This window comes from Cydia pomonella, chromosome 11 (genome assembly GCF_033807575.1).
Source record: "Cydia pomonella isolate Wapato2018A chromosome 11, ilCydPomo1, whole genome shotgun sequence".
NCBI classification, from domain to species: domain Eukaryota; kingdom Metazoa; phylum Arthropoda; class Insecta; order Lepidoptera; family Tortricidae; genus Cydia; species Cydia pomonella.
In genome coordinates, this window is record NC_084713.1 from 5,912,819 (window position 1) to 5,938,290 (window position 25,472).

The 25,472-nt window shown below is 35.3% G+C and overlaps 1 protein-coding gene and 1 long non-coding RNA gene across 3 annotated transcripts in view; one reads left to right on the top strand and one right to left on the bottom strand.

The window, feature by feature from the left end:
• Positions 1–395: 395 nt before the first annotated feature.
• LOC133522702 (uncharacterized) lies at positions 396–10,604 on the bottom strand. The gene is made up of 3 exons (XR_009800113.1): positions 9,625–10,604; positions 2,895–2,926; positions 396–499 (listed from the first exon to the last, which is right to left on the bottom strand). It is a non-coding gene; the product is annotated as an uncharacterized LOC133522702 (long non-coding RNA).
• Positions 10,605–10,616: 12 nt separating this feature from the next.
• Positions 10,617–25,472, top strand: part of LOC133522697 (uncharacterized) — a 59,752-nt gene continuing 44,896 nt past the window's right edge. The window contains exon 1 of one of the 2 annotated variants that reach the window (XM_061858112.1): positions 10,617–10,712. The gene's annotated coding sequence lies outside the window, so the exon portion shown is untranslated. The remainder of the gene's footprint in view (positions 10,713–25,472) is intronic. The other variant, XM_061858113.1, reaches the window with a different exon arrangement.

A 25,472-nucleotide genomic window follows, 5' to 3' on the forward strand; every position in this document is an offset into this window, starting at 1 on the left:
CACTTATTTTTTTCTTAAAATAATAATATCTTCGTGTTTAGTCATATTTAGTTTGTCAAACTACTACGTAGTTTACTACAAAGACTTGAAAGACTAGTAGAAACAAGACAAAACTAGAAAAGGGCGCGAAATTTAAATTTTCTATGAGTTAATAACCCTTCGCGCCTACATAATATTTGAATTTGCTGTTTTTTTCTACAGACGGAATGACTTGACAAACTATATATATTATGTAGTGTATTTAGATACAGGAGCTACTAACCACGAACATTGAATCTTGAAATTTCGTCATCTGCCTCTATAACGAAATTTCTTTTCAATATTGGCGACAGGCCCTCCCTACCTATACCTATTCTATAAAAAACAAGTACTCACCCTTGAAATTTTTCAAAAGCATTATCCTATTGACAAGGTCGTAATATGATAGCTTTAATACAATCGGTCGTTTTTAATTTGAAGAATTAGGTATCATGTAGCCATCCTGGAGATTTCTAACTACCTGCGAACAATAAAGGTAAATTATTTCTATAAAGTTCAAAATGTTCTCTTTATCAATTTAGGGAGGTAATCGACCAAAACTACTTTCAGCTTTCGGGGGTCCCATGGCATCTTACTATGCGCCCTAGGTGGGCTCGTCCCACTGATTGAGAACTCCTGAGGGCCTACCGCAAACACAGAAAAATAGAAAATTGTTAATCCGAACAGTTCCTCGGAGCACTCCCCGGAATACATGCGATAGAAAATGCAGAGCGAAGCTACATATCCACACAACGACAAGGAGTCAAGCCGATCTGTGACTACTCATGCTTCATGTACACTAAAGCTAAATTTTACATACAATGTAAGCCCATTTGTGGCGTCTACCCCCCCCCCCCCCCCTCCTACTAGGTCTCCGGCGATGGAAACTTGCCCCCCCCTCCTCCTAGCTTAAATTGGCCTCGATTTTCATAAGCAAAAAAAAAGAAAGAAGGTACTGTCGGGTTCTATAGGTAACCTAGTACCGCACATTCATGCTACCACGTAAAAGAAAAACCTACCTACCTATATCCTTCGCTTGTTCTCAGACTACGACAAGATGACAATCATTGATAGAAAACCCAAAATAGAAACTTAAATAATGTATAGAAATGAAATATTTACGTGACTTTTCGTAGCAACTGTCATCCCTATACATTTTTTCTTTTCCATTGGCGTTTGTCGATGTACCTACGATTAAAGTCAGACCAAGATATGTTGGCAGCGATTTAAATAGCCCAGACTGTGCATTGTGCAAGTGTTATTTTAAACGTCAAACATCTATGAAATTATGATTAACACTTGCACAGGCTGGGCTATCAAAATCGCTGCCAACTTAGGTTGGGCTCACTCTATCATTTGTTTAGGCCCCATAGAGCTGAGATTCTAATCGAAATTCGTTCTCGCACAACTATGTGTGACTAGGGACTTTACATTTTAGCTCAGATCAACTTTTTGAATACAAATTAGCGGTGTTCTGGAAACTACGGAAGTTACGAATCTGCTCTGGGGGCCTACCGCGAAAATCGAAATTTGCAAATTGCGGGGATCTTTCTCTTTTAGTCGCACTAAGACGTAATTGGAGTGAAAGAGAAAAATGCCCGCAATTGACGAACTTCGATTTTCGCGGTTATAGCCCCGATCTCACCTGACACAGTCAGCAATGTGTTTTTGGGAAATGATTTGAAAACGTCCCTTTTTAGGGTTCCGTAGCCAAATGGCAAAAAACGGAACCCTTATAGATTCGTCATGTCCATCTGTCCGTCCGTTTTTAAAGAATTTTGGTGGATTCCTCAGGTATTAAATGCTTGCACAAAAATTTACTTCATGCTGATTCAGCTATGTGACTTATGAAATTATAATTCTTAAATATAAAGATGTCTGACAATTTTTTCTGGTATGTTAACGGCGCCAACCATGGGACATTTAAGAGAAAATTTGGAGTATTTTTTGATATTTCTCTGACACAGTTAAAATGTCTACCGCTTTATGCGTTAAATGTTGAATATCCTATTCATCCTTTATGTTTTTTTATGTATTTAATGAAGGCTACTGTAATTGGTTTCAATAGTATTAACAAATTAAAATAATGGTTTTTTTACTCCAATCATGGGATGCATAGCGCCGTTGATTTTCAAACGAACAAATATCAGTTACAAATTTTGCCAGCGTTTAAAAACTGATGGTAAATATTTGTTTTACAGGATTTGCCTATATCATCCCATTACTGGTGCCAGTCCTATCATTGGGGCGTTTACTAAAGGTACCTTCCGACTATGAGAACTATAATTCTCTAAAAAAAATTGATCTACCTCAACCAAACCCTGGGTATCCGTTAAATGTTCTTTAAGTAGGTACAAGTACGCTCGTTGTGTGTATGTAAAAGAAAATCGGAAATGTAATTTACATTTGTGTGATCTGATGGTCCGTGATGTAAGGTCCCCGAAAATGCCCTACAAAAAATTCACGTTTACTTATCGTCCCGTCCGATCCGACAAGGTCACAAAAAGGCTTAGAGTGACGGATTTAAATTAGGATTTCTGAAATTTCTTTTCTAGAGAATAACGGTACGTTCTAAATATAAAATTCAGTAGTTGTAGTGTAGTTGTTCGGATTAATCCCTGCCGCTTCTTTTCGCCATCGCCCTACGCGACAACATTTCCATCCTCACCACTTAGATGGTTGGCAGTCCTCAACTGTGCGTTTTTCCAGGAACTTTCTGCCTCGCACAGCTAAACTGTGGAATGAACTGTCGCCTGCGGTATTTCCGGACCGATACGACCTTCAAACATTCAAGAAAAGAGCGTACTCCCATCTCATCATCCCACTTACAACCCCTCTGGTGTTGCAGGTGTCCATGGGCGGCGGTAATCGCTTACCATCAGGTGATCCGTCTGCTCGTTTGCCAGCTCTACCATAAAAAAAAAAAGTTAATCAATATGGGTCATATTATTTAATAGGTACATAAACGTTATGAAATCCCCTTTTGTGTTTCATCCTTTGTTAGGTATATTTCAAACTGGGGTCAAACCCACAACCTTTGACCGATAGGGACTGTTGCACGTTGCACCAGATAACTTATCGTCCTTTTCCACGAATTAAGCATGTAGCCTTGTACGTGTGCTTATGTAAAATTAATATAAGCACACGTAAGTAAAAGAGTTGTTAAAAACCTCAGACTTATGTAAGCAACTAAGCATATCTGTTAATTAAATTGCAGGGTCGTAAAAACTGAACGTTAGGACAACGTATAAATACCTAATTTATAAATACCTAAGTTATTATATTACAGTTATATTATAATCCAATCTGTACCCGAATCTTCTTTTTGGAGCGAATAAATCATCTCGACCTCGATATTCTCGTGAAGGGTGAAAACCACGAATTTTTTTATTTATCAAGCATTGGAGGAGATTTATTGGATACTCTCCGGGTTTACATTGAGTAATCTGTGCTTTATAGTAAAACTTAAAATACACGTTTTTTGAATTCCGTGTTATATTTTTCTAATTTCAGGTTGTGAAAAGTCATTATAGATATTTAAGCAACCGAAGTAAAAATCTACACATTTTATTCTTAAAAAGAAAAGTAGGTATACTCCACAGCTAAAAAAATAACTAAGTGCTGAGTCCGCAAAAAGAGAAGAATCGTTGAATATAAGGGAAGCAATACTTACATTTGTTTTATTTATTTAAAAATTATTCCACAAACAAAGAAAAATGTACAAATGGCGGACTTAATGCCAAAAGGCTTTCTCTACCAGTCAACCATTGGGTCAAACAGAGACATATATGTTGGTGCAGAAGATATTCATAAATTATTTAACCGAAAAACGAAATATTATACATACATTTAAAACATAATAAAAATAAACCTACAAAACTATGATCAAATACTATTACTTATATGACATACAAAAGATAAACTAATACATATTACTACATGCTTATACATACAAGATGGAGAACATTATTTAAATTCTTCTGACAGAAGAACATTCACATAATACATACATTCTATAATTCTTCTAACTATTTCCGCACAGAGTTTGTCCTAACGAGTTTGATTTCAGTTGAGAAATCGAAATTGGCTATTAGTCCGTTTCTTTCGCAATTGAAAGGAAAAATATATAAATAAAAAATAAGTACTTATTTCATTTATTAACCAAAAATAGCATCACCACCACCATCAGATCCACAGCGTAAAAAAAGAGAAAAAGAAGAAGAGGTTTGAAAGAAGTTAAGCAATTTTCACGTGTCTTTTGTAATGTAAAAAAATATACTGAAACACACCCCTGACTTGTCAGTAGATAATTTTTAAGAAAAAAAACCGACTTCAATTTTGGATTTCCTACAATGAAATTAAAAAGACAACGTCCTACGCCTAATTATGTAGAAAAGGAGGTAACATGTTTTTTTTTGTCACTGCACCCACCTTGACACATTTCAGATTTACCCTATGGTTGCCTGGTAAGATATTCGAAATAGGGTATTCGACTGTATTGAAAATAAATTATTTCACACCATGCATGAAATAAAGCACCAGATAATTATTAAAAAAACTAAATAGGATAGAAATATATAAATGTGCCTTGAAAACCTAACTGTTTGACAAACATGCAAAGAGAACAAATTGCAAACGTGAACTATGCATCGTTGAAGAGTTCCGTTCTGTTCATCATCAGCAGTTCCACTTCATCTAATGTCACTTCTACAAATGTAAATACTTGATTTGTTGATGAAAATACTAAGATCTTTATATATATGCCTTTAACATTTGAGGAGTTCCCTCGATTCCTCATGGACCCTATCGTCAGAACTCGAACTTGACAAAAATTTGCCTTGAAAATCTAATTTGCTTAACAAACAGCGAAGAGGACAAATCGCCATACGTGTACTATGCGTCGTTGATGAGTTCCATTCTGATCATCATCAGCAGTTCCACTTCATCAAATGTCACCCTTTTATATGTAAATGCTTGAGTTGTTAAAGAAAAAAACAAAAATCACTATATGTATGCCTTTCACATTTGAAGAGTTCCCTTGATTCCTCATGGATCCCATCATCAGAACTGAGTTTTGACAAAAAACGGGACCAATATGTATATATTAATTTAAACAAAAAAATATTTAACAAACATTTAAAAAAAAACATACAGCCGAATTGATAACCTCCTCCTTTTGAAATCTTAAGGTCGGTTAAAAAAGAACCTGCCTTGCCTGTTTTTATTTTATGAACCGTAACGTAACACTTGAATCCGTATAATTTTGGCGGACATTCCCAGGACACTGCAGGCTTCGAAACCTTGACCTAAATCATTTCCAAATTGTTACAGAGCTTTGTCTTCAATACTAGTATATTTGTGACCTGGACCTCGGTAACAATTGTAGGCAATGGGAGATCACTGTTATTTTGGTTTTCTGCAAGCGATGGGAATATACTCCATTCTCTGCAGTGCCATAGACTAAAGGATAAATCAAGCGTTGTTTTTAACGCCTCAATGCGGTGGTGTGAATTTTGTAGCATGAATTTGGGCAATGCGATTTTCAAGGGTATTTGCATTTTTATAAAAATACCTACAAGCTTTTGAGCGAATCACAATGGAATTCATTATTTTTTTAGGTTTCTGTACAGTATGTTTCTGAACGTAAAGCAATTACTTAGACCCGTTAATGTTTAGGTCATACTGAGCGACTTTTATTATGGGGACCAACCCTGAAATCGCGAAAAATTTATTTGAAGTGAACATTTCTTTAGCGGCGCTGTGCACTTTTAGTGGTGGGGAAAAAACGTTAAACTCGCGACAGGTCACGTGATCGACAGATTCGTCAGATTGAAAATTCGTAAGACGGACACGTGACCTGATCGAAAAACTCCATGATGGTTCTAGTAATGATTGCAATTATGGATGGACGTTGATTTTTCTGAGAGATAAACTTTTCAATTTTAAATAATTATAATAGTTCTGAAGTGTTATTTTTTAATGTAATATAAGTTGTCATGTTTGTGTACGATAGCGCAAGAAATGAATATTGTATTTTACCACATAAATGATAGTATTTTTATACTGATAATTAAATCAATTCGTGCATAATTATTCCCTAACCATTCCAAAATATCAAAAATGCACAACGTTAATATTCAAGTTTTCACTTCTGCCGGCACTCCCGGAATGCAAACCGTCGTTTTTTTGGCTGATTTATACATGTTGCTGGTCTGATGTTGTAATTTTTTATGGGAGAGTCAATTTTTTTTCGTGTATTCGGGGTTGGTCTCACAGAAAAAGTTGCTCAGTATGACCTTAATGTTACCGAGTAATTGCTTTTATATTGATATCTGAATAATTTATTCAGGGACCATAATTTTATGGCAACGCAGGCTTCGTCAGGTAAACACAAACTCATAATCAGCTACAGGCTTCGTTACAATACAATACAGCGGTAAAATCTGCAACAGGCTGTAAATAACTGTCCAGATATTTAACGAAAGGTTTCACGAAAACTACCTTTTCTTTACACAAAGGAATCACTTAAGAGGCTCCCCACGGTTTTCATCATTTTTGACTAGTTTTGAGTCGTTACTTGGGAGTAACAATGATAATGGCCTGGGGGGCCGGAGGAGGGCAACCGCGGCTACAGCCTCGGGGCCTCCACAAAAGAGGGGCCTGCACAATAGAGACTTCGGAAAACTTACCATTTTTTTTGGAAAATAATTTGGGGCCAGGGAGCCTCCACTCCTATATTGCCCGAGGCCTCCAGACCTCTAAATCCGGCATTGGTTACTCCTACATTTGCACTATAGATAGAATTGTAAGACAAACGGCTATCGGTTCTTCAATCTTTTATCTCCATTCTGGTCAGCCGGATTTTGAAAGAAATGAAGACTTTTTTTTAAACAATGAAGTTAAATTCACTTTTTTCGTTACTAGATTGCTATTAAGGATTTCACATGTACGAAATATACACATTTGCGTTCATTTTTGACGTCTCTAAAAACTGGTCAGTGATTTTAATTTTAAACTTGTTGTGTTCTAAAATTGTTCAACTTTGATGCCAAATATCTCGAAGACATTGAACTTTGAAGTAACTATGGTGTACTATATTGCTTACAGCCGTTGCTGTTAATATGATAAGCTACAAAATACATTAGAAAACGAAGGAATTCAAATCGAATGTCATTGGCGTTAGGGACCCCCTTAAGTAGTTAAATCACGAATTAAGGCTGAATTAAGATCTAACTCTAACGGCTTCCTAATACTGTCTACAGCGTCAGTACAGACTCTGCCTGTGAATCCCGGTAAGTGTAAATATATTTGACAACTCCGACCGTCTCAATCTATTTGATGCTGACTGTACAAACTGCTTAGATTGGGCTAAAAGCGTCTTTTTTAGGGTTCCGTAGTCAACTAGGAACCCTTATAGTTTCGCCATGTCCGTCTGTCTGTCTGTCTGTCTGTCCGAGGCTTTGCTCCGTGGTCGTTAGTGCTAGAAAGCTGAAATTTGGCATGTATATATAAATCAATAAAGCCGACAAAGTCGTACAATAAAATCTAAAAATTTTTTTTTTTTTAGGGTACCTCCCCTACACGTAAATTGGGGGTGAATTTTTTTTTTTTTTGCTTCAACCCTCCAGTGTGGGGTATCGTTGGAAAGGTCTTTCAAAACTAATAGGGGTCTTTAACAAACATTTTTTGATAAAGTGAATATATTCGGAGATAATCGCTCCGAAAGGAAAAAAAAAATGTGTCCCCCCCTCTAACTTTTGAACCATAGGTCCAAAAAATATGAAAAAAAATCGTGGAAGTAGTGCTTAAGAAATACAATAAATGAAAACTATAGCGGACATGATCAGTTTAGCTGTTTTTGAGTTATCGCAAAAAGTTTCACCTTCATAGTGAAATACCTTACTTTAATTAGGTACTGATTATGCAAATTTGCCTATTTGTTTAACTCGGGTCAAAGGTACCGTTTTATCCCTTGGTTAACAATTTACTATACTTTAAGCTCCAGTTTAGCTTATTGTGACGGAAGAGTAACTACGGAACCCTACACTGAGCGTGACCCGACATGCTCTTGGCCGGTTTTATTTTTTTTTCATTTACATTTACATACCAATAATGTTAAGATTGACGCTTATGATCTCGATTACAATACAAGCCAAAATTAGAACTCACGACCTCTGGAGGCCAATTCACACTTATATTTTGACAAATAATATCAAAATTATGTCATCTTGTTATCATTCGGCCGTGCGTCTCGCTCGCGCCAATATATGTACAAACATGTAGGAGTGAAAGGCACGCGCGAATGATAACTGATAACATAATTTTAGAAGTCAAAATGTAAGCAGCTTTCTGGTTTTGAAAGTTGGAAGGTGATAGTTCCTGAACCGACTACCCCCACTATGCAAAACAACCGTAAGTAACTCTTTTATGGGTAGTATGACGGAAGAGTAATTTTGATTAATGTTTGGTTATATTTATTAGAATAAACACATAATTGATCAAAGCTTCTATTAATGTTGACATCTAGTTAGATAGTAAGTAATAGTTAGAGCCAAGTTAATAAAGAGGCATTTGTCAACGTCAGTGTCGGTATGATACAGTCGGCGCATGCGCGTGCTTCCATTTTACAAAGACACATTCGTTTAAATGACTGAACGACAATTATTGGCTATGTGGGAACTTTGTGGTGGGGGAGCTCCCCCACAAGCAAGCAAAATCGTTGGCGTCAACGTAAGACGCTGTGAAAATATGAACTTTTGTGAGACGATATCCCTATCATATTTGGCAGATGCAAACTGTCAAATAACTCAAATAAGTATTTCGTCCCACATCCGCTAGGCGGCGCCACAGTCATACACAGAGCGAAGAGTCTAACAAAGCAATTTGTCAGTAGAAAAAGTCGTTAAATTTCAAAATTCCTGTGGTAAACGGTAATACCATATGGATCAAGCATATATGTAGAGTATTACGGTTCATTTTATGAATTTGATAATTGATACAATTAGATAATATTTTTATTTCTACATGACACCTATGTAAAATCTTATACTGAAGGAGACATATAACATAATCCTTATGTAAGTAAATAAGTTATTGACAGGTCCTATCCTAATGCTGTCAAACCCTAAAAGCAATTCAATATCCTCAAATCTCTCACAAAAATCGTCTAAATATGCCCATGTAAAACGATACGTTAAGTGCTTAGTACTTAGCGCTTACTGCTTAGTAACAATCGTTGGACCATAGCCAAAACAAAGAACTTTTAGCCTACGAAAGTGAAAACGATCGATAAGCCCAGCTGATTCTAACACTGCAAAAAAAAAAAAACAAGTATGACAAAAGATGATCACGCACGACAAAAAATGGCAGGTTTAAATTTGGAATACAACCGTTAGATACGACGATGAAAGTTTTTTGTTTTAGTTAGGTAACTATACTTAATGTCTAGTTGATGAGTCAACAGATATTTTGTTTATCATTGTAATAATGAATGACGAAACGTTCAGGTTATACACGCCCTTAAACTAGAAATGAAAATGGAGGAACATAAAATCTAGAAAAGGAAAGTGGTATGGAATAAAATTGATCATAAAATTCTCCGCTCACCTTAGTATTTATGTAAATGCACAACAATATAGCACATGTATTGTAGTTAAGCCGATTTTAGTGTACGTATAATAGGGTTGCCAAGGACACGATTAAAAAAACGTAAATTCGGATTGTTAATACAGTATTGTTTAATGAATAATATTGATAGATGTATTGAGAGAGGTTAATAGGAACTCAGACCCGGCAGTACGTCTCGTTTGAACTCTTGGATAATGTATTATTCGGCGCGAGATGCGAAACCAATATTCAAGTTAATATTTTGAAAGTTCCAATGCCGCTTTTCTGTTTGAAATGCGAAGTAGAGCTTAGGTCGTTCATACATAGATCATTGAGTAATACAAGGTAGTATTTAAGATTAGGTTGAACTCGATTTCTTTATTCTATGAAAAAAATTACACTATAATATTGCATCATGTCAAAACTATTTTGATCTTGCTATCATGATCATCAGTACATTACATAATTAACCAAAAAAAATCTACAATTTAAATATACAACTTCGCAGACGCTTTTTCCCTAAACATTGACTTTAACTGTAAAAATAGAAAACCCCCGTGACACTAGACATCTTGTAAGTAGTAATTAAGACTCATATTGGTTAAACGTGTCGAGCAATATTTGACCTTAATTACGAGAGTGACCTGTTTTAAATCCATTATAATATTCATAGCAACATGCCTTTCTTCATTCTATCGTCATAAACTGACGCGACTAGCTGCAACAAATAGTTATGATTAAACTATATTTTTTACGTATTTAACATTAAAACGACTGCTCTCGATATTGGCCAGTGTACACGAGAAAAGTGCAGTAAATAGACTTTGACACTAACAGTGTGCTGTTTTGACACTAACAGAGGCCTGCGCAGTTACGCGATACAATAAAAGGGGCCCTAAAACTCCAGAAACTCCCGCAACCCCTCGCCCCTAGCAACACCAGTAACTAATCGCTTGCGGCATCCCCTCGCTCAGCACGCATGCGCGTACCGCAAGCGCGCGCACCCCGCTGTCACCCGGCCAGTGTGCCGGCGCCCCGACCCACGACCGCACGGCATTCCCCGGGGCTCCGGCGTTTAGCATCGAAAGGTAACCTTTTGTTCTTTTATAACCCTCATATTCCATTTTTACCCTAGTTTAAGACGCGGTTGATTCCATTTTTGATTAAAATACATGCCAGTTTTGTACCAGAGATATCAAGTTGAAACTTTTAATTCGTAGCGTAGCAAACATACAGTCGTTATAAGTTCACAGCTTAGGAATTAGCAAGTAAAGGTAATCTTTGTTATATTTTAACGTTCACAATCCATGTTTATCGTAGTCCGTAATGTTACCTTAGTTTTAGACACATTTGATTCCATTTTTGATTGGAAAATCTGGAAGTTTTGCACCGGTGCGGGTTGTCGGGTTACGATTTAGTTTCGTAGCAAACCGATATGCATCCGTCACAGCTACATTCATTATCAAAAGGTATGTTTTTCTATTCTATTGGTTACTATTCGAGATTACTCTAGTCTGCATTGCTAGTTTAGCTTGAGACGCTACGCATGACGCATTTGAATTGGAATATGTGTCAGTTTTGCACCGGCACGGGGCTGACACGTTAAATTTTAGTTGTTTCGTAGTTATACTGTAATTACGAGACGATTTCTTGCGAATTAGCATCGGAAGCTAATCTGTGCTCTTTTGTAACCTACATATTCCATATGACGCGTTTGATCACAGGTTTTGTAAGAAAATATGCCAATATTTGCCCAGCGGTGGCAGCATGGTTTCATTTTTATCACTTGTCACTATGCCCGTCACTTTCACGCCCTCATACTTGTTAGAACGTGATAGGAACGATGACAAATGATAAAGAGCCGACCATCTTAGCACTACAGCCGTGGCAGCATGGTTCCATTTTTGTCATTTGTCACTATGCCCGTCACTTCCACGCTTACATACTTGTTAGAACGTGACAGGAACGGTGACAAATGATAAAGAGCCGACCATCTTAGCACTACAGGTATAGTCTATTCGGCTATCGACTTAAATTTTAGGTGTGTTGTAGCGCAACTATAAGCTGAAATCTTGCCAATAAACATGAATATTTAATCTTGCTTCTTCTATTCTAGCCTTCATCGTCCATTAATGTCATATATTATGACGTGCTTAATTTAATTACAAAAATGTCAGTTTTGCGTTTTGAAACTCGTACACGGTTTGATTAATCGTAATTAATTATGTAGCGTACTCGTTTGTCATTATACGTTGATTAACATACGAACCAGCATCTAAAACTAATCTTTATTCATTATAAACATGAGAAATATCATTACTACTGCAGCCAGTTACCCATATATTCGCGTTGTTTTAATCTAAAATAACAAGGCACTGGTTCGTAGCGTAGCACCGGAGCTCGGAGTACAAGTTATTGTTTCGTAGCAAGCGCCTATCTTGGCAGCCAGTTCTGTAGCTTTTTACGGAATTTGAATGACTTAGACATGTTATATTAAATGTCTTCCTTTCTTGATGAGGTTTTATAAAAGATTATTAATTCCGATATCTTTATCGCATATCGGTATAAATATTTCCTTCCCTTAATGATGTGGTCGTCTAACTTCATCCGTTTTTTACATTGCTACAACTGACATTTTGCTGAATAAAGTGGATTTAATTCCAATACAACATTTATTTTCAAGACAGAAAAAAGCCGTTTTTTTACAACCTATCTCTGACAGTCGTAAGATTGACTTAAGTAGGTTTGCGCTTTGACTAATTTGTAAAAATCTGAATTATAACTAATAAAACCTAGATATTGACCTTAAGTTCGTACCTATTGCTAGTATTTACGTTGTCAAAAAGGACCCGAGTAATATTGGGACCGTGCGAAGTGCATGGTGGGGGTAAGGAAAACGATCCCAGCGCATAAGGTCGTAAAAATTAGAACTAACAGCGGATAGCGTCTTTAACATTTCGTACAAGTTATATGGCTCGACATGAAACTTTAATTTACGATTACTCCTGAAATATTCATCTAAATTGTATGGTGTAAGGGACCATTGTAATCTGTATGAAATGCTTAATATAACTAACGTATTTAATTTGATAATTATTAATACTGTATCCGTGTAAATAGCTTTGCAAATGCCTCATACTATGTGGTCTTTTTGTAGTAGTTAAGAATGGGTATAATAAGTGATCCTTAAAAGATAGACATTCAACATCACGGACTTTTTTATAGACCCATGAAAGAGTGACAACTCCCCCATACATTGTGTTGTTATAGCTCAAACGGATTAGGCAACGTTTTCGGTTAAAGCTAGCGTGGTTTTTTCCGATAACATCGTTATATTTCAACCAATTTACACATCCTTAACAAGTTATATACCTAAACCTTCCTCAAGAATCAGTCTATTGATAGATCAAAGCCGTATGAATTCTGTTCAGTAGTTTTTGATTTTGGAGTAGTTTTATAAGATGTAGTGCATCATTGATGTTTTCCCCTAGACTTGCGGACGCTAGGTTGCGTGACAGTCGTGCACATAGCGAATATCTGCTTCTGTTTTTTCACTTACATATAGAGCCGCATAAACTATATGAGATAAGAAATAAGTTTGGTAACGTCATAAGAGACTGCAAACGCGACCACTGCACGTATCAGCAGTTATCTAACAGCTATAACTCTAAAGACATCGTCTGCCCTTGACGCGACAGTTGTTCCGAAACCACAATCCAACTAGGGTAGGTTTCCAGGGATCTGTCTGAAGTGTTATGCGTATTATAGTGATGCGTACTGTAGTGAAACATGTATACACTGTATGTCACATGTATGTGTACATGTACCTATGTCATACACTTTTCTATTTTTGAAGTGAAAACTTCTTTAGGTGCGATGGGCATTTTTTCAGATGGGAGAAAAAATTGAACTCGCGACACCTGTTACCGTTACCGTAGCCGACAGACAGACACCTCATTCCAATAAAATATATACTTACCTAAATAAAATAAAAACCTAAGAAATATATCTAACAGTAGTAACAGACTAATGTCTACGTCTGCCCTTGGAGCGTTCGAAAACTGCAATAAAAGTAGGGTCTTCTGGAAAGGTTACCGGGATTTCTTTTATAGCTTAAACGTGGTGACACAGATGTTACTGCAGTATTTTTTGTTCAGAAATCGTGTTATACGTACTTTTAGTCTTGAAGTATGTTTGTTAATTTCGAAATTAAAAACTGGATGTGCTTCTTTTTTTTGACACTTTTTTATGTGACCTTTTTAGGGTTCCGTAGCCAAATGGCAAAAAAATTCATTCATTAAAATGTGTGCCCCCCCCCCTCCCCCTGTATATTCTAAAATAAGAGAATGATAAACTTAAAAAATATATATGATGTTCATTACCATGCAAACTTCCACCGAAAATTGGTTTGAAAGAGATCTAGTAAGTAGTTTTTTTTTAATACGTCATAAAATTAAAAAAAAAATTATAACTTTACCCCTCGTTCCGAACGAACTATACGAAACTAGGAGGTCAATTTATTTTGGTTTTATTGAGCCCTTAAATGCAAGGCCGTCTCAACAAAGGGTCGAAATGTCCGATAAATCTTTTGTCTATGGCTATTCAATGGATTACCGTTAAAGAAAAATGGCTTTGTCACAATGGAGTGTCAAGGGAGAACCCCAAATGAATTTAAAAAAATGTTTCGTGTGGCTAAAACAGCAAAAGCTACTCAGACTTGGCTGTGTTTTGTATACGCAGATTTTTAAGAATAAGATAACATACTTAAGAAATAGTGTTACTTAATACAAACAGTATGTTATTATGTATTTAGAATACGAGTGATATAATCTGGCGTTCGGTTGTGTAAACTGCTGGATAAGAGCTTCACCTGAGTGAGGATTAAGGATGATTAACGCTAGAACGGCCCAGGTCCGGGCCGGGGCAACCGACATTTCGTTTTCTATGACAGACGACCGGTGATTTCGTGATGCTTTCTATAGGAAACGAAGTTTTGGATGCCTCGACCCGGACGCGGGCCGTTCTAACGTGACTCATCCTTTACCGGACATGCCGGATTGGCGAGCGCCGGAAAACCGAGCGTCTAATGTTACTACCCTCTATTTAACATAATACAAATATAAATTTATTTTAAAAACATAGGAAACAAGTGTCACTGACAAGAAGAAAAATACAACAACAAGAGGTGGCAAAACCGACGGTTTTAGCCTATTTACAATTATTGTCATAAAGCTAGCAAATTACTAGCACTGGGCCTACGACGGTCACGCTTTCATCATCTGTTACTATGGCCACCCTAATAAGTACGGTATACCCACATAATAATTTCATGCCTCTCACATATAGGTACCTATATGTGAGACGCATGAAACTATTATGATGTCATGTCATATCTCAGAAATTATAATTTTTGATCAAGTAATAATGCTAGGGTATGAATTTGTAGAATGTCAATGCATCAAATTAATGCATTAGAATCTTCGATATAGAATAAATCTTTTTTTTTTTCTCATACTGATTAGAATCTAATAAATCGACAAAGAAACGAGATTTTCCTCGCTCCGTCGCGGTAAACACATTTTATATACAATTTTCATTCCAATTTTTTACAAAGCTTTTCGAATAGGATTAATTCATAAAACCGGGCCAAATAAAACATTATTAAAATACGCTTTTGGTTTTCATTTGGATATTCTTAGGGTTGCCATCGTCATCTTGTCGAAATCAGCCAAAAAGTTCACTCTCGAGGTTTTTTCAAGTCAGGACGGGTTTCTTCAAGGAACAGAGGTTTCTAACAAGTTAGCAACGCGTTTGTTACAAGATGATAATTATTGATTGAAAATGCCAATCGTAACATAAGTAATGAATCTACCTGTAGAAATAGTCACGGGACTTTTCGTAGCATCTGTCCTACCGATACATTTTTTTCTTTTCGTTTGTCTATGTACGATTCTCATCTTGGCTAGGCCCCAGGACTTGATATAATATCAGCTACGATAAACGCTTATCATTAGGTGGGCTGCTTGTTAACCACCGATGTGATGATGTGATGTAATAAAAGATTGAAAACTCCGTATGTTTAAGTGAAATTCCGGTCTACCCCAGACACCGTAAAGAAATAATTTTATTTCAAAACTCACATTGATCGTTGCGAATATTGCGATACTCCTAAGCTAAAACTGTCCAGGTATGAGACTTACGCAACGGATAAGCTCATAACTTTAACTAGGAAAATCCGGTAAAACTTATATGCATGGCAGCCCTATATTCAGAAAGTTGGTATTCTGTACAAACTCCTCACAAATCTTAGCTTGGTTTACTTTATGAAAATCCTTTCGTTATCTCGAATATTAGGTACACAACAACAGCGAAAATTACACTTGTAATTCAGGAATAATCGCGTAAGCCTCTTGTTAAGTGGTTTAGAAAATAAAGCTAAAGCTTGCGATTATATTTATTTTCAGAAATTTGTTAAGGGTTTTTGTGTTTACCTTATTGTACTCGATTAAGAAAATAGTTTTGTTACTGTCAATTAAATTTTTAGGTAGTTTACACCGAGTCATACCGAGTATATTTTTATTTGAAGAATTATGAGTTTTATTATTTGATCAATCATTATTGATACTGATATTTATAAAAGGCAATGAGATGTATAATATTTGCTATGATTGAGACCACAATATATTTTCAAAGGTAGCTTAATTAGGATCCTAAAAACTTTTCAAATAAAACCTACAGAAAACCGCTCATTTTCGATCAAACACATTTCGCACGGCCACGCAATTCGTCCAAATTAGGGCACGAACAAACCGCGAAATAAACGATTTCAATCTCCTGATTGAAATGTGCAAAATGATATTTATCGCCAGGTAAGCTCGTTCCAATGTGGTGGGTATATTATAGGTAGTAATGAGTCAAAGAGAATTTTAAAAAATTGCAGTGATTATGAAATGTTCTTCTATGACACTTAAAATAGGCGCCAATGAGTGACGTAAATATAAAATAAAACATTTAGTATCAGTCCCTAATCTGAACGGGAACTGTATAAGTGGAAAATTACGTGAGAATTTTGCCATGAAGATTTCCAGAAATATTAAGGATGTTCTGGAACTTTCACTATGGTATAAAAGGTATGGACTTTACTGTAGTACCTTTACGATGTTACCTAATTAATTACGTAATGTATGTGGCGCTATGCCGTCTTTATTTTAACATACAAGCACAAATGTTGTATCTAACTTATTTTTTATATTTATATTAATACAACCCGGCAGCTTGGACATGTCATACTCGCTTAAGTCTTTACTTACGGTGGCGTCGTTGATCGGGTCGCCACTTTCCCGAATGAAGGTTGAGGGAGGCGATGGCTGAGATACGCGTCATACTCGTGAACGGGTGCTGTTTGTGGAGACCGGTCTGTTTAAGCTTACACACTACGAGTACATGTTATGTTATAAGTATGTAACTTAAATTTTGTCTGATTTAATTTTGTGTCTTTTAATTATTTATATAAGAATTCAAGCCTTGGAGACCCTCTACATCTCTAAGGATAATTTAATATTTTATCTCTGACGCTTAGAGACTTATACATCTCTTAAGCATTTTAGTATTTGTTGGTTTTATTTTTTATCATAGTTTTTTTTTGTGTAATTTGACATTTAAAGACAGTACACATCTCTAATAAAGTATATATTATTTCATCGAATCCATATTTGTAATTATTTTTTGTAATTTTTATTCTTTGTAAAAACGGTCATGTAAAAGTGCCCCTGTGGCCTATTTGCCGCATAAATGTTTGATATTTGATGATACGGCGAGTGAACTGTACTTTAGTAGGTACTTACTTATATTTTGGTATTCTTACAATAGTTGCAATAATACGCTCGCGTTCACAGATACGCTGATAATCATACACTTGAGGATAATACTGTTTACTGCTTTTAAACAGTTCAAAAAAAAGTCTCATAAAGGGGCCCACTGATTACAAGTTCGCCGGACGATATCGGCCTGTCAGTTATTCGCAAAAGCCGACAATCACGAATAACTGGCAGGCCGATATCGTCCGGCGAACTTGTAATCAATGGGCCCCTTTAATCTCTAGTTATTTCAAGTTAGACCTTGAGGTTCTAAGTTCGGTCTAAGTAAGTACATGAAAGTTTATTTATGTGTAGATTCCATGACGAATCTACAGAATGTTTCACGACAATAGTTTTGGATCAAATAAAAAAAGATCAAAGCGACGTATTGTATTAAAATAATAATGTACAAAATATTTATGCCTACTTTAAGAAACAAGATTATTTAAGTACTTTTGGTACTGGCCAATCAATGTAAGCTTCGTATCCACGTAAGTTTCAAAATGGTATTAGTACATGTCGAATAGAGGTCCACAGACTGATTGGCCCCAGCGCCAGGTAATTTGGCACCGGCTGAAGGCCTCACCGAAAGCCGAGGCCAAGTGGGCCCTCGGCTTACAGCCAAGCCTTCAGCCAATGCATCTTACTTATTTACAGTAAGCAGTTTTTGCAACTTGGACTTTTATGCGCGTTGTTTATTATCGTCTTTTGTTTTTGGGCCAATATAATTTTCATTGTCTAGTTTTTTGTCCCCGAAAAATGTGACGGAGTGATGGAGCTTTTTGTATGGGGTGAAATTTAAAGATAAAGATATTTTATTATTCAAATAGGCATATTACAATGTGCTTATGAACGTCAAATAAAGCTACACCGGCTCTAACCCTACACCTCTGACTCAAGAATATTAAATATTAAATCCCCCCTTATATAAATCTGACAGATTGCTATACCTACAAAAAATAATTTGAAGTGCTTTCTTACCTGAGCTGTGTCACCTATACAATGATTTTACATATACACATAATACAATGATTTTAATTGCTACTTGTTTTTACAGTTTCTGGTTTGGACCATGCATGTTTTTCTGTCAAGTAGTCCTCGACTCTGTAATAAGCCTTCAACATCAATGACTTTTTTAAGTAATTACAGGTAACAGGTAGGTTTAGTTTTTAATGTTTCTAATGATAATTGTAATCTACAGCTAGAAAGACAATAAGAACACCACTTCTTTATTTATTTGATAAAAACAAAAATACTTAGAAGCGAAACAGAGTTAGAAACAAAAGACAACGAAAAGAAATTTTACCCTTTTTAGGCATTTATTATTTATATAGCCGATGCGGTTTTAGAAGAACATAACGATGTAGACGTAAAGTCCTAAAGGCTGATTCTGCTTTAATGATTTGTTTAGGTTTTAGTCTTATTTTGATATGACTTGGTGTCGTATCAGTAGGCATTTCACGCGTAAGTAACGCGCGCGTAAGCTACTCAGTCACGTACATGATTTTTACGACTTACCGGTTTGCTATGAGCAGAAATCATCGTCCGAGTGGCCACAGCTTAAATATTACTCGTATTCCCAGCACAAGCAATCCTAGGAAGCACTTTCTATCAAACCGCGTCGTGCGCGAGAGGAATAAATTACCAGAAACAGGGATAAATGCTCCTTCAGTGAACAGTTTTAAAAACAAACTTGATAAACATTCAAAATGAACATTAATCGTATAATAAAACAAGTGCAGACATATACACCCATCAGCTTTCAGCTGCTACTGATTAAACAATATAATATATAATAAAACAGATATAGTGTTGCAGTTCTGAAATGCAGAATTAATTCCAAGTTTCTCCCCAAATATTGATTTCACAGCGAAGTCGGTCTCATTACCATGAAACAGATGCGACTGAGCCAAACTGAATTTGCAAACAATTTATTTAATGAAAGCTTTTTAATTTCAAGATTCTGTACATTAATATTGCATTGTTGTCTTTTGATTACCGGGGTGCTTAGCCAAGTGTCAACTAACAAGCGTTGATGGAAAACGCCAATCGACACTCAAATAACATATTGGAAATGGTCGGGTAACTTTTCGTAGCATCTGTCATCCCGATATTTTTTTTGGCATCTTGGCTAGGGTAGGGTCCTGATATTCCGGAGGTCAAATCCTGGTTAGAGTATTTATTTGAGTGATGGAAACACATGATGGATGTTACCCATTCCTCATAAATGTTCTTATCGACTATATTTTTATCGATTATATTCTGCGGCGGTATCATGGTCGCATTTTATCACTTGTCATGTCATGCGTCACTTTCGCACTTACATACTTAGTTAGAACGTGACAGGCATGAGACAGATGATAAAAAACCGACCATCTTAGCCCTACAGCGGTGGCAGCATGGTTCGATTTTTATCGCCTATCACTAATACCCGTCACTTTCGCACTTGACAGGTGATAAAAATGGAACTACGCTACCACAGCAGAATGATTATCTTTTATTTGACTACGAATATTTCCATCATAGCATCGAAACTACTTAGGCAATTTTTATAAATAAGACATCAAAATTATGAAATATGACCCGAATGAAATAGAATAACGAGTTCCACCTCCTTTTTAAAGAGACGGTATCCGTTCTTAAGTATTACATTTCAATTAGACTTATCTAAGTATCCATTTTCTTTTAATGTTTCGTGAAAACTTTCTTTAGGTAAAGTTTTTAAGTCATTAAGGAGAATTCAAGAACTTTAAGAAGCAAAGGCAATATCTTTTCGTTGAAAAAAGTTCTCGATATTGCTTCGCTGTTTACTGTGGTTTCATTTCCGGTCTCGGGGACTTCTAAACTTCAACAGAGCCTAGGTCACCTAGATACAGCTACAAATACTAAGTAGATCAATTGTTTTACAGAGGTTGTGAAATGTAATTTACGGAAATACCCAGAAAAAACAAGACCAAACACGTTTTGGTGCCTTCAAATATTTTATTATCAACAGAAACCAATTCAAAGTATGTAGATCAATTCATTGTGACGTCTCAAATGCATTATCGTATCAACTAATTGTTTTGATAGTAGTATACTAATAGTATAGTAGTATATAAATTAATAGTTTAAAAAACACTAGAAAAACACGCTTTTATAAATTCACGTAAAAACCTAAAACTGATCGTATTCAAAGTGCAAACACGACTATGATATTATATTCCATCATGGAATGCCAGTGCCTATCTTCCGGCTTCATCATCAGATCTTGAAACCTAATCGTGGTCAAAGTTCATTACAAGACTTTTCTAACAAATCCAAACACAGCTATGATACGATGTTCCATCATGAAGTTCCAGTTCATATCTTCCGGCTCCATTATCAGATCAGTTCGACAGTACCATATTATTGTATTGTCATCAGAACTACATACAGCTGGCAATTTTCATGACGCTACGATCCTTGGAAGATGGTTAAATTAGTTACCTTAGATTCCATTACATAGTTACATACTGGTCGACCTAATAAAAGCGTGTTAAAAACGAGCTTTTCTCCGAAGGCTGTATTTTGATATGGAAAAGCCGCTTAGCACGGTGAATTTTTTAAGCACCCACAATTTAACCTCTTAGGAGCCGAGATTTAGCAAGGTCTGTTAAAATAAAAGAAAATAATTCTATAAGTTTCACGGATACATACACATGAAAAACATGATTTGTTCCCTTTTTGTAAGACGTTTCAGAAATATATGGTTATAATTTATATAATTAAAATTAGTCGGTCATCTAGGTACAAAAAAATTTAATTGTCAAATATTACTTGGATAATTTATATGTAATAATTTTCCAAAGCCCACATACCTAATGTTAAAAACAATCAAAAGATGAAGTCTCTATGTCATATCCACGTGCTCAATTTCCAATATGTTAATTATGTATGCCCTTGGAAACTAGTTTACAGTATTGTAGGGTTTTATTATCCGTATTATATGTGCCTTTTACATAAATTAGCGAACTCATACTTCTTCACGTGACATAACTGACGTAATTTCACGACACGTAACTATCTATTTATTTATTCACATGATTTATTGGTTACACGGATATCAAAGTTTTACAACTGAATTAATCAGGTTGGAAACATTTTTCACTTCTTCCTGGTATTCATTGGCTAATTCGAAGGTATACTGACATCAGAATATCTGAATGATGTTATTTAGTTATCGTGCGCCTCGCCCGCGCAAATTGATGTACGGAAAAGTACTGCACGAATAACTGAATGATATTAGTTAGATGTTATCCTGATATCAGCGTACGTTCGAATTGGCCAGTCAGCAATACTCTTAACTGACCACTGGTGGCACTTATGGCTTTGAAATAAGGTTTATGAATTGTCAAAATAACCAACAATATAAACGTTGGTATATAATGGGGAGGTAATAGAACAAGCCGTCATTTTATCATAACGTCTTGTTATAATTTGTATTTGTAAATAGTTAGTAAAATAAAAATCTGAATACCTTTAAAACTAAAGCCGAATTTGTATTAAATAAGCAAACTTAATGCTCAGTAACTAGATTCAATTAAATAAAAAGTAAATAAATAAATAAATATTATAGGGCATTATTACACAAATTGACTAAGCCGCAGTAAGCTCAAGAAGGCTTGTGTTGTGAGTACTCAGATAACGATATATATAATATATATAAATACTTAAATACATAGAAAACACCCAAGACTCAGGAACAAATATCCGTGTTCACCACACAAATAAATGCCCTTACCAGGATTTGAACCCGGGACCATCGGCTTCATAGGCAGGGTCACTACCCACTAGGCCAGACTGGTAGTCTATATTAATATAGACTTGCCTAATGTTTGCCTAATTCAAATAGTCTCTAGTGTCCAAGAGTTTGTTAAAGATTTGTGCCGTCCACGGTAAGGTTTAATTTTGAATCATCGCTTTTCAATTGGTACTTATGTACTTCCAATCCATCGATTCGGTATATTGTAAATTGGTGAGCATTACTCCTGTTTTCGAGTACGCTTTTCGTTTCAATATTAATCTATTGTTATTCAGAACCCTCGAGAACTCAAATATTATAATTATGAACCCATCGAATTGGCGCACTCCTGTTGAGTTTCATAATAACGCTTTGAAGTATTTCTCTACATAAATAATTGTTTATCTACAATGTAATTAAAGTTGAATTAAAAATGTATACAACTACCCTCAATACAATGTTACTAAATATACATTGTCCTGTCATACGGTGGTGTCACAAAAATCAGGCTCAGTCTGATTTTTTCATCTATTTAATAACAGACCCTAATGGGTGAATTGCAAAACATAGTTAAGTACATAGTTAAGGACCTGTAATCAGTCTGTAGTTAATTTATTCCATTGTGTTACATTAAGCCGTTTCTATTTAAGTTAATATGCATGAACGTGTTAGCGTATACTAAAGACTTATATGTGTATAAATTAAGGTACAATAAATACAATCTAATACAATTTACATCGTTAATTTTCGTAACACAATGTAATCAATTAAATTAAGACAGATTAAAGATCCTTAATTGTGTTTAACTACGTAACATTTTGCAATTCAATAATTGCTGTTAATAAAAAATGAATAGTAATTTTTTACACTATAATAAAGACCTATATTAAAATATAAGTATTAAAATCACGAATAATTAAATAATCAAGCTTAGAAAAAAAATGTCGCTATAAAATTGTATTTATGGGTTCAACACATTTTAGAAAAAGGTTACTTCTTATTTGAGTCTCAATATGCGAGTCCCGTTTTTCTTCTTTGAGTTTCAAATACTGAAAACCCGCCCTGTAAGGGTGTAGCGTCACAATAAATTTTAGATTCCCTTAACTTTGCGATGTCTACAAAAAAGACGAAACCTTCACCTATATGTATATACATCCTTATCAATTCTAAAGAGAAAACTCTAGAGAAACAAGTTTTCGTCGTCATAATAGCGAAGTAGCCTAGTTCCTGAAAATGTAAACCCTTTGACAAAGAGTTACTTGCGAATTTATAACCCCTTTCTGAGCAACCTTGTCGCTCCAGCTTGGAAGTTTTGGATTAATATTGAACCTGTATTTCTCATTAATAAAATGTATTTTATTGGGATACATTAGTAGGTATTGTAGTTTAATTTAATAATACCATTAGTATTTGGAATTTATGTTTGATTTTTATTATCACTGAAAAGTTATTACCTATTAGATTTACATTTGAGCGGCAATTAAAGTTTTAAAATCTGATATTGATTGTATACTTTTATTATATATTTTATTTACAATAACAATTTACATACTTAATATTAATTCTGTAACTAATTCTTAATGTAACTAATTTGTTAATTAGTATATCTTTTAGTTTTAGTTTTATTTAATATTAGTTTAATTTTTAAGTAGTTTTATTTTATGGCTAGTTCTTTTTATTTTATTTGGGAAACAAACAGCTAACAATGTTACATAATATGAATTAATATTAATAATACACAAGCCAAAACAGTTTCCACTAGTTAATTAAAACATCAAAGCTCAAAGGGAACTTGGTAAAATACATAAAGTTTTATCCAAAGCAATCAAGTAGTAAATCGAAAGCTATTTAACAGGTATTTTAGCGGACACTTATGTTTGTTAATTTGGGAGAATTGCATTTCATATAACTATGACATTACCAACTATCTGCAATACAAAAGAGTAGCATATGATTACCAAATCAATGACAGATGTTTTAAATACTAATGCCACTCTTTATCTATTGTTTTATATTACAAATGCCTCCACTAGAATATCAAACAGAAAACACTACTAATTGTTTTTAAAGTATAAAAACATTTGTAGCGCATATTTACACAAATTAGCTCAACATTATTAAAGTTTCTGTGGCAAAATAATTCACAGCGCATAATTAATGGCCCGAATAATTGTGCAACTATGAACCGAAGTTACTATTCGCTGTTCGCATCATTTTAATTAAATGGATTAGTTTTCACAGTTTGTTTGAATTTAAATGAACGATTTTAAATGAAAGTCTGAAAAGGCACCGTCAATTTACTTTTACTTTGTTTTTTGACGTGTTCGTAAAGCTATTCGTTTATCAATTGTGTTCTTTTTAATGTCAGAATATTCGGTCTTTGCAAATAAATTGTATTGAAACGAGCGCACATCGCATCTATAACAAAAATATAACTTTTGGCTCTGTGAATAGTAGACCTCAAATCAGGCTTCATCATTATGAAAGAAAAATAACATTATCCAACCTGATCACTGAATTTAAGGAGGATGGGTTGAAAAATTCGACCTGTAGAGGAGAACATCTGGACATATGACAATATATTCGCCCAAGCTGAAACGGACTTCGCTCGCGCTTCGCCCTCGCCCTGTCAGTTAAAGTTTTTATTTACTACGTCTACCACTGACGTAGTCGACAACACAATGATATTCCCAAATTCGATAACAAAAAAAGCCAACGTAATCCCATAAGACAGATTTGTCCAAAAACATCTCTCTTAAAGCTTTTTTAACTGCGGCCTTCCGAACCTATCATTTATAGTAAATTATCCAACTACATTCAAGCCCGGATAGCTCTTTTGCACCCAACGTGATGGAACGAGACGGCAGACGGGAACTGCCATTCAGGTTCACTTAGCACCCTAATTTGATTGATGCTCTAGACATGTTCCCCTGGCTTACCTATGAAGGCAGGGAGTCGAACGTTTAATATGTTAAGTGTAGTGTAACTCATATCGAGATTCCGTAATTTAATAACAATACTTGGTCATTCAAAACTAACAGGGTCCCAAAACTCTCAATTGTCTATACAGTTTAAAAAAAAGAAGATTTTTCATCTGCGCGAAACTCTAAAAAACGCGAATAAACTATCAGACCAATTCGAACGTGGACTGACATTGAACCGATATTTTAATGATATTGAAATTATATCAGTTAGCTGTTATTTGCGCGTTCGCTCTGACTTGTCCGTAC